Source organism: Dasypus novemcinctus, chromosome 5 (assembly GCF_030445035.2).
Source record: "Dasypus novemcinctus isolate mDasNov1 chromosome 5, mDasNov1.1.hap2, whole genome shotgun sequence".
NCBI lineage: Eukaryota > Metazoa > Chordata > Mammalia > Cingulata > Dasypodidae > Dasypus > Dasypus novemcinctus.
Window position 1 is genome coordinate 153,840,143 of NC_080677.1, and position 11,007 is coordinate 153,851,149.

An 11,007-nucleotide genomic window follows, 5' to 3' on the forward strand; every position below is an offset into this window, starting at 1 on the left:
GTTTTGGATCATTCCTACTTTGGTGTGAAATGGTTCAGTCAGCTTTAACAGCTGATGAGGGAGTCCGTGGAGCAGTGGGGGGAAGCTAGGGTTGAATAGATCTTACTCCCAAGGAGGTCTCTAGGTAGCTGAAGGCAAAATAATGTCTGGGCACAAGAATGGGGAGTGAGGAATTAGGAGGTGCCAAAAGGGAAAGGAAGACATCTAACAGCAAATTCACTCGGTTGCTTAGTTTTGCTTGATAGTTTTATAAGAGGTGGGTCCTAACTTCCCTTGTCTATTTAGGTGTACTAACTTGTTGGAAACCCAGGATAATGACCTAAAAAGCACACTATTTACTTGATTTAGTACACAGTCAGTGTGCATGAACCCCTAGGGTCGAATATCCCTCTAAGGAGAAAAACTCTGAACTATAGAATGTTAAAACTAGAATGCGGGAAGAAGGGACCCTCCAACTCCATGCTTCAGAGAACACGATGGTACCAGATGATGTAGGGGTACTACACAGACCCAGTCTAAATGTCAATTAATCACATTGAGACTCAGTTATTCCCCTTTCACCTCTCTGTCATTCTTTCTGGGAAGTCTTTGGTGTTGATATGTCTTTAAGAGTTGTTAATTTATCTATAACTTTTTTTAATTCAAAGGACACACCTTTTTATTTGTTTGAGATACAAATTTCAGTTTGGGTGTTGAGAATGAGCCAGGAACTAAGTACTAGAGACAACAGTCAGCAATTCCTGATTGTTACAATTAGCTATGATGAAGGAGGAAGAGGACAGATGGGACTAGACTGTTTCAGTCCATTAATACCCAGCTGATCCAATTTACAGCCTGATATTTTCTTGAGCAGGACTGTCCCATGATGGGGGGATGCAATGACAGTTCAAGACAGATAGGGCAAACACGGAGAATTCAACCATGTATGTGCAATTCAGTCTGATGTCCCTGTATGTTCCATAGATTGGGGTGCTGGCCCGTTGTTGTTCCACTGCTTCCCCAATTCTGCTTCCAGAATATCGGGGTCTTGAAGGCATCTGTTTGCCTTGGAGGGAGGGTAGGTCCAGAGCATATGAGAGCTCCGGTGGGGGTCATTCCCTGGGCAGCTTGCTGAGCCAACCAGTACTTCTAACTTTTGGCCTTGGTTCAAAAGTTCATCATGGACATAGGCACCCTCCCAGTGCCAAGCCCATTTACTGTCCCCTCACACCAGCTGTTCCCCCCACACCACCATGGGATGGGCTCTTCTGGTAACTTTAATGCCTGTGGGGTTACCACAACACCATGATTGTTAAGGAAGTGGCTGACAGCTGTTTCAGGAGTTGGCTCCACTTGACTTTGTCCTTCAGCCCCACCTTCAGGTGACAGACAGCTCCTCAAAAATTTCACTGTCACCTCACCTGCCTTGGAATGGATCTTCTCTAATTTTCCATCTTGTCTCAGCAATTGATCCTCTTCAAACAGCTTCTTGTTTTCAGGGGATGCACATACAGTCAGTCTTTGAGGAAGGAGTTGATTCCTGCCCGCAGATATCTTCACCGAGACCGAGTCGCCCCAGACCCCAAGCTCCTTTAAAGATTGAATGAAAATGAGCTCCAGGTTCTTTTTGGGCTGGTGTTTCATGTCGTCCTCCAACTTGCAGATGCAGTGTTTCCAGTGCAGGCGTGCCTTCCAGCCTTCCCTGGCCAGTGACACCTTCCGCTCGTGTGCCACGATGACCAGATGACCATGCCCAGACTGTGAGGGGGGCTGAAGTCACACTGCGGGTCGGGGTGTGTGCAAGTTCTAGCTGCTCCATGTTCTTACTGACACTTGGTATGGCCAGTCTTTAACTGTAGCTATTCCAGTGGGCATGAACTGCCATCTCTTTGTGGTTTTAGTTTTGCATTTTCCCTAATGACTAATGATGGTGATAATGCTTTCATGAGTTTATTTGCCACCTGCATATGTTCTTTTTTAAAGATTTATTTATTTCTCTCCCCTGCCCCCAGTTATCTGTTCTCTGTGTCCATTTGCTGTGTGTTCTTCTGTGATCACTTCTATCCTTATCAGCAGCCCTGGCAATCTGTGTTTCTTTTTGTTGCGTCTTCTTGTGTCAGCTCTCCGTGTGTGCGGCACCATTCTTGGGCAGGCTGCACTTTCTTTTGCGCTGGGTGGCTCTCCTTACAGGGTGCACTCCTTGCACGTGGGGCTCCCCTACGCGGGGGACACCCCTGCGTGGCACGGCACTCCTTGCGCGCATCAGCACTACGCATGGGCCAGCTCCACACCTGTCAAGTAGGCCTCAGGGTTTGAACCATGGACCTTCCATGTGGTAGGCGGATGCCCTATCCATTGGGCCAAGTCCGCTTCCCCATATCTTCTTTAGTGAAATGCTTTTTTTAAAAAAAGACTTATTTATTTATTTATTTCTCTCCCCTCCCCCCCCCAACCCTGGTTGTCTGTTCTCTGTGTATATTTTGCTGCATCTTGTCTGCTTCTATTGTTGTCAGCGGCATGGGAATCTGTGTTTCTTTTTGTTGCATCTTGCTGCATCAGCTCTACGTGTGTGCAGCACCATTCCTGGGCAGACTACACTTTCTTTTGTGCTGGGCGGCTCTCCCTACGGGGCGCACTCCTTGCACGTGGGGCTCCCCTACGCGGGGGACACCCCTGTGTGGCAGGGCACTCCTTGCGCGCATCAGCACTGCGCATGGGCCAGCTCCACACGGGTCAAGGAGGCCCGGGGTTTGAACCGCGGACCTCCCATGTGGTAGACGGATACCCTAACCACTGGGCCAAGTCCGCCGCCTTTAGTGAAGTGCTTGTTCAAATCTTTTGCTGAGTTTTAAGTTGTTGGTCTTATTATTATTGTGTTATAATAGTTTTTTTTAAAAACAGATTCTAGATCGAAGTCTTTTGTCGAATATAGGCTTTGAAATATTTCTCCCAGTCTAACTACTTTATTGAGATATATAAGTCACATGCCATAAAATTCAACCCTTGATAGTGTACAATTCACTGGATTTTAATATATTTGCAAAGTTGTCCACCCCTCACCACTGTCTAATTCCATAACATTTTCATCACCTAAAAAAGAAATCCAGGGCCCATAGCAGTTACCCCCAATCCCTCCTTCTTCCTGGCCCTTGGCAACCACTAATGTCCTTTTGGGTTTTTTTGCGTGTTGTTCTTTTCAGTTTCAGGGTTCTTTTTGTTTTTGTTTTAACTTCTTATTTTGAAATAATTTCAGACTTCCAGGACAGTTGCAAGAATAATACAAACCCCATACAGAGAATTCCAACATACGCTGCCCAGATACCCAGATCCACCAACTTTTAACTTTCTGCCACATTTGCCATCTCATTCTATCTACCCATCTAGCTATTTATCTATTTTCTAAAACATCTGAGAGTAGGTTGTATGCAACATGTGCCTTGAAAACTTAATATTTCCATGTCTATTTCTCAAGAATAAGGATATTCATTTATGTAACCACCTTAAGTACAGTTATCAAGTCCAAGAAATTTAATATTGACATAAGGCTTATGGTTTATATTCCAATTTTTTTTCCATTTATTCCAATAATGGCCTTATAGGCATTTCTTCCTCAATTATTAGATCCAGTCTGGGATAATGCATTTGCTTTTAGTTATAATTGTCTCTTTAATCTCTCACCTTATTTTAAAAATTGAGGAAATATATATACAAAACACAGTGTCTCAACCACTCCCAAGCTTACTTTTCAGTGGGATTAATCACACTCCCAATTTTGTACTATCCTCACCACCAATCTTTACCAGAACTTTCCCACCACCCCAAACAGAAACCCTGCACTTATTCCCTATGAACTCCCCTTCTGCCTCCTCTCCTGCCCTGGTAACCTATACTCCATTTCCTATCTCTATGTATTTGCATATTCTAGCTATTTCATCTAAGTGGAACCATACAATTTTTGTCCCTTTATGTATTATCATTTCACTCAGCGTGATGTCTTCTGTTTAGTAGCAAGTATCAGAACTGCACTTCTTTTTACAGCTGAATAATATTCCATTGTATGTATATACCACGTTTTTGTTATCCATTCAACTGCTAATTGACATTTGGGTTACTTCCACCTTTTGTCCATTGTGAATAATGCTGCTATGAACATTGCTGTACAAATACATATCTAAGTTCCTGCTTTCAACTATTTTGGGTATATACCCAAAAGTGGGATTGGTGGGTCATATGATAGTTCTATATTTAACTTTTTGATAAACCGCCAAACTGTCTTCCACAGCAGCTGCACTGTTTTGCATTTCCACCAAGTACTAAATTTCCCATTTCTCTGCACTTTCACCAGTGCTTATCATTTTCCATCACTTTAACAATAGCCATTCTAGTGGGTGTGAGGTGGAATTTCATTGTGTTCTTTTTTCCTTTCATTTTTTCTTTTCTTTTTGGTTTCTTCTTTTTTTCTTTTCCTTTTTCTTTCTTTTATGTTTTGATTTTTTTCTTTGTGTTTATTCTTTTAAATTGTTTTACCTTTTTTATAATTTTTCTTTTTGTTATTCTTTGTGATTTTTTTTTAATTCATTGTGTTTTGATTTGCATTTCAGTAATGGCTAATAATATTGAACATCTTTTTGTGTGCTTATTGACCATCTGTATATCTTTAGGGAACTGTCTATTCAAGTTCTTCACCCACTTTTCCCCACAGCTTCTTTTTATGTATTTATTAGAGAAGTTGTAGGTATACAGAAAAATCATGCAGAAAATACAGAGTTCCCATACACACCACCCCAAACACACAATTTTCCCTATTAATACTTTGCATTAGTGTGGTTCCTTTGTTACAGTTAATGAGACAAATTTTTATAATTATACTATTAAGTGTAATCTATAGTCTACTATAATTATTTTATTTTATTTTTATTTTTTTTAAGATTTTATTTATTTCCCTCCCTCCCCCCCGCCCCCCGCCCCCCGCCATTGTTCTCTGTGTCTATTTGCTGCGTAGTCTTCTTTGTCCGCTTTTGTTGTTGTCAGCGGCACGGGAATCTGTGTTTCTTTTTGTTGCGTCATCTTGTTGTGTCAGCCCTCTGTGTGTGCGGTGCCATTCTTAGGCAGGCTGCATGTTCTTTTGTGCTGGATGGCTCTCCTTAGAGGGTGCACTCCTTGCACGTGGGGTTCCCCTATGCAGGGACACCTCTGCATGGCAGGGCATTCCTTGCCTGCATCAGCACTGCACATGGGCCAGCTCCACACAGGTCAGGGAGGCCTGGAGTTTGAACCGCGGACCTCCCATGTGGTAGATGGACACCCTAACCACTGGGCCAAGTCCATTTCCCTACTATAATTATTTTAGCAGTAACCAGTTTACATTAGGGTTCACTGTGTTATACAGTCCTATGGGTTTTTTTTTTTATTCTAGTAACATATATACAAACTAAAATTTCACCTTTTAACCACATTCAAATATATAATTCAGTGGTGTTAATTATATTCACAATGTTGTGTGACCATCCCCTAAATAAAAACTGCACCAATTAAGCATTAACTCCCCATTCCCTGCTCTAAGCCCCTGGTAACCTGTATTCTAGTTTCTGACTATGAATTGGCTTATTCTAATTATTTCATATCAGTGAAATCATATAATATTTGTTTTTGTATGTCTTATTTCATGCAACATGATGTCTTCAAGGTTCATCCATACTGCTGCACATATCAGAACTTCATTTCTTTTTAGTGAAACTCCATAGTAGCTAAATAATATTCCATTGTGTGTATATACCACATTTTGTGGTCTTGTTTAACCCTCACAACAACCATGTAGAGCAAATGCCATCCCTACTTCCAGATACCATCTCTCTGAAGCTCAGAGAGACCAAACAATTTGACCAGCTTCTTAGTTGGTGAAACATATCTGATCTCCATGTGTCTTTGGAGCCAGGAGTATACCTCTCAGGCATGTACACTGGATGTCACTGCACATTTCCATGCATGTCTTGCAGGGAAAAAGACTTGAAAATGTTTGGTCTAATAGATGGTATATGGTATACTGAAAGATTACTTAAAAGCTTCAAGTTATATCCCCAATTGAATTAATTTCAGAAAATCTTTACAGCTTCGACTCTAATAAATAAGCAGTTATTGGAATTAGTAGCTCCAAGTTTTAAAATGCCTTTGCCATTGACTAGCTCAATTTCCTTGGAGGTACTTGACTGATGACAGCCTAGTGTTGTGGTTAGAATGGCAAATGCTTTACAGTATAGACGGCTGAGAGAGCCTTTGGATATGTAAATGATAATTTTCAAAAACCTGGTAATTTAGCTTCTTCATAAAACAGAATAATAGCATTATAATACTGATATCAGGAGGTACAGAATGTAGTTAAATTATAAAAATGTTACCTGTACAAGAATAATTTTTTTTTAAGATTTATCTTTTATTTATTTCTCTCCCCTTCCCCTCCTCCGCCCCAGTTGTCTGCTCTCTGTGTCCATTTGCTGTGTGTTCTTCGGTGTTCACCTGTATTCTTGTCAGAGGCACTGGGAAACTGCCTCTTTTTGTTGCATCATCTTGCTGCGTCAACTCCGTGTGTGTGGCACCACTCTTGGGCAGGCTGCACTTTTTTTTTTTTTCGCACTGGGCAGCTCTCCTTACGGGGTGCACTCTTTGCGTGTGGGGCACCCCTATGTGGGGGACACCCCCGCGTGGTACGGCACTCTTTGCATGTGGGCCAGCTCACCACACGGGTCAGGAGGCTCTGGACCCTCCATATGGTAGGGGAATGCTCTATCAGTTGAGCCACAACCGCTTCCCTGGACAAGAATAATAATGTCTGCCATTTGGGATCACCTATGTGCCAGGCACCATACCAAGAATTGTACTATTATTTAATCTTCACAGTTCTAGGGGCAGAAACGATGGCCTCCACTTTACATATAAGAACATCGAGGTTCAGGGAAGTTAACCTGTTCCTGGAGACAAGCTTCTAAGTGCAACTGCCTGACTGATGTTCAGGGTTCTTTCCAGTGATCACTCTGGTTCTGTAATGCTGTGAACTCCTAAAGCTTTCCAGATTGCAAAGCTGGTCACACCGACTCCACACCACGCATAAAAGGGGCCCCAACCCAGTGCTCACAGGGCAAGGGAAGACCTACCCTCTGGAAGGCAGCCATGGCCATGCTTCCCTTATTGAACCATTCTGGGCTTTTCTTTTTAGCCAATGATAATGTAACAAATCCAGCTGGCATTCCTGGTGTAGTAACGGTGCCAAGGAAAATTCCACCTTTATGCAGGAACAGTTGGTTGTATGTGGGTCCCAGCCGCAGTGCCCACTGCCTCCATCCACTATTGCAGTGCCCCCCTTTGCCCATTTTTGTAGTGTACCCTTTAGAATCTCTTGTCATTTCTTTCTGTGCATATTTTTCCCCTAAAGAATTCTTTTTTGGTATCATGGGGCTTAAATTTAGCTTCCTCAATCTATAACAATCTTGTTCGGTTTGATATCAACTTAACTTGAATAGCATACATATTATGTTCCTATACTTCTCCATCCCCCCACATTTATGAAGTTCTTGTAACAAATTACATAATTCTATATTCTAAGTTCCAAACCATTGACTTATCACACTATTTATACTTTTGTATTTTAGATACTGTAGGAAGTAAAAAGTGGGGTTACAAATTAAAAATACATAGTACTGGCATTTAGTTACCCATGTTGTTACTTCTACCACAGATCTTTACTTCTTCATGCGACTTTGATCTATTGTTTACATTCTTGTGTGCCAGTCTAGCTAGTCATGACAAACTCCCTCAGCTTTTGTTTATATGGGAGTATCTTAATCGCGCCTTCAGTTTTTAAAGATTTTTTAAAAAATTTCTGTTGCTGTCCTGGTTTAGTGCTTTAGGCTGCCACCAGATAGAATGGCACAGACATACATGCTCCCAGTATGTGCATGAAGTTTACTTTGCTCCCTCTGGAACTGGAACCAGGAACCTGCACTGGGGGCATAGACTGGTTCTGCACTGTGTCAGCGAGGAGATGGGGGAAAGGCCAGCCGCGTTGCCATGAGATCCTCCCATTTTCAAGTTGCCTTTTTCTTGATTCAGTGTTTGCTCTATACTACAACTTTTTAACTCTTCTCTGGAATTTTGAGAAAGATGGTTCTGCTAGCTCTTGTTTGTGGCTTCTGTGAGGAAGTTGGAGTTCTGGAGTGGCTCACTCTGCCATCCTGATGACTGGGAAGGAAACTACTAATGTACTTTCTGTATCTATGGATTTGCCTATTTTAGATATTTCATATAAATGGAATCATACAATATATGACCTTTTGTGCCCGACTTATTTTGCTTTATGTTTTAGAGGTTCATCCATGTTTTAGCATGGACCAGTAGTTCACTCCTTTCTATGACTGAGTAATGTTCTATTGTATATACATACCACAATGTGTTTATCCATTCAACCACTGATGGTCATTTGGGATGTTTCTACCTTTTGTCTATTGTAAATAGTATTGCTACGAATGTGTGTACGTGTATTTGTTTTAGTAACTTTTCAATTATTTAGGATATACACCTGGGAGTGGAATAGTTGGGCCATACGGTATTTCTTTGTTTAACTTTTTTTTTTTTTTTTTAATTCTCAGTTTTTTATTTATTTATTTATTTATTTATTAAATCCCCCCCCCCCCCCCCCCCCGGTTGTCTGTTCTCAGTGTCTATTTTGCTGCGTCTTGTTTCTTTGTCCGCTTCTGTTGTCGTCAGCGGCACAGGAAGTGTGGGCGGCGCCATTCCTGGGCAGGCTGCTCTTTCTTTTCACGCTGGGCGGCTTTCCTCACGGGCGCACTCCTTGCACGTGGGGCTCCCCCACGCGGGGGACACCCTTGCGTGGCACGGCACTCCTTGCGCGCATCAGCACTGCGCATGGCCAGCTCCACACGGAGTCAAGGAGGCCCGGGGTTTGAACCGCGGACCTCCCATATGGTAGACGGACGCCCTAACCACTGGGCCAAAGTCCGTTTCCCTTTGTTTAACTTTTTGAGGAACCACCAAACAGTCATCCACGTGGCTAAACCATTTTATATTCCCACCAGCAACGCACAAGGGTTCCAGTTTCTTCACATCCTCACCAACACGTGCTATTTTCCAGCTTTTAAATAATAGGCCTCCTAGTGGATTTGAATGGTATCTCATTGTGATTTTGATTTGTTTATCCCTTTTTTTTTTTAAGATTTATTTTATTTAACCTGCCACCCCGCTGTCTGCTCTCTGTGTCCATTCACTGTGTGTTCTTCTGTGTCTGCTTGTATTCTCATTAGGTGGCTCTGGGAACCGATCCTGGGACCTTCCAGAGTGGGAGAGAGGGGATTACTCTCTTGTGCCACCTCAGCTCCCTGTTCTGGTACACCTTATTTTCTCTCCTCTGTGTCTCTTGTTGCGTCATCTTGCTGCACCAGCTCTCTGCGTTGGCTGGCACTCCTGTGCAGGGCGGCTTTCCCGTGTGGGCTGGCACTCTGTGTGGGCTAGGTCACTGCATGGGCCAGCTTGCCCTCACTAGAAGGCCCTGGGCATCAAACCCTGGACATCCTATATGGTAGATGGGAGCCCAATTGGTTGAGCCACATCCATTTCCCTGTTTATCCTTAATGACTAATGATGTTGAACACATTTTCATGTGCTTGTTGGCTGTAAATTTTCCATTTCAATTTTTGATGTTTATTGCTAGTATGTAGAAATAGAATTAAAAAAAATTTTTTTTTACTTGATTAACATGGTAAATAACATTGTTTGACTTTCGTATGGTCAAGCAAAACTTTCCAAAATTCCTGGGCTAAACACTACTTGATCTTGATGTCCTTCAATATATAATTGGATTCAATATGTTAAAATTTGGCTAAGAATTTTTGTGTTTATGTTCATGAGAGATATTGGTGACTTGTATTCTTTTCTTGTAATGTTTTTGTTAGGTTTTGGTAACAGGGTATTGCTGGCCTCATAGGATGAGTTGAGAAATATTCCTTACTTTTCAATTTTCTGAAAACCTTTGCACAGAATTTACATTATATCTTCCTTAAAGATATGGTGGATGTCACGACTAAAACCATTGACACTGAAGTGTTGTGTTTTTTTTTGTTGTTGTGGGAAGGTTTTTAAATTACAATATCAATATTTTAATATAGGGCAACTGAGGTTATCTATTTCTTCTTCAGTAAGCTTAGATAGCTTGTCTTTTGAGTAATTTGCCCATTTCATCTAAGTTGTAGAATTTATTAGTATGATTGTTATCCTTTTAATATCTATAGGCTCTGTAGTGATGTTCATATGCTTGTTATAATATTTACAGTTTGCACAAGTTTTTTGCTTGTTTGTTTTCTTGACCACTCTGGCTAGAGATTACTTAATTTTATTGACTTTCCTGAAGAAACATGTTTTTAAAATTGCCTTTTCTTTAACATAAAAGTTGTGGCTTTGCAGAAAAATAGTGCATAAAATACAGGACTCCCACAGACCACCCCACCACCAACTTAAATTGGTGTGGAACAGGTGATACAACTGATGACAGCACATTTTATAACTGGACTATTAACTAAAGTCCATTGTTTAATTTAGGGTTCACTGTTTGTATAGTGTAGTTCCATGAACTTAAAAATTTTTTAAATTCTGTTTCCATATATACAATCTAACACTCCCCCTTTTAATCACTTTCAGATATATATATATATATGTATTTCAGTATTATTAACTGCATTCACAATGTTGTGCTCCCATCACCACTATCCATTACCAAAACATTTCCCTCATTCCAAATAGGAATGCTATACAGCTTATGCCTTAGCCTCATATTCTCTATCCCTACTTCATTTATCCCTTGATTCTAGATTCTGACTCTGTAAAGTTGATTATTCTAATTGTTTCAAATCAGTGAGATCATACAATATTTGTCCTTTTGTGTCTGGCTTATTTCACTCACATGATGTCTTCAGGATTGATCTATGTTGTTGCATGTATCAGGCTTCATTCTTTTTCATTGCTGAA

At 41.2% G+C, this 11,007-nt stretch overlaps 1 pseudogene; it reads right to left on the bottom strand.

Annotated features, from left to right (window-relative positions):
- Positions 1 to 915: 915 nt before the first annotated feature.
- On the bottom strand, positions 916 to 7,343 carry LOC101438939 (large ribosomal subunit protein bL9m pseudogene; annotated as a pseudogene).
- Between the last annotated feature and the right edge of the window lie 3,664 nt (positions 7,344 to 11,007).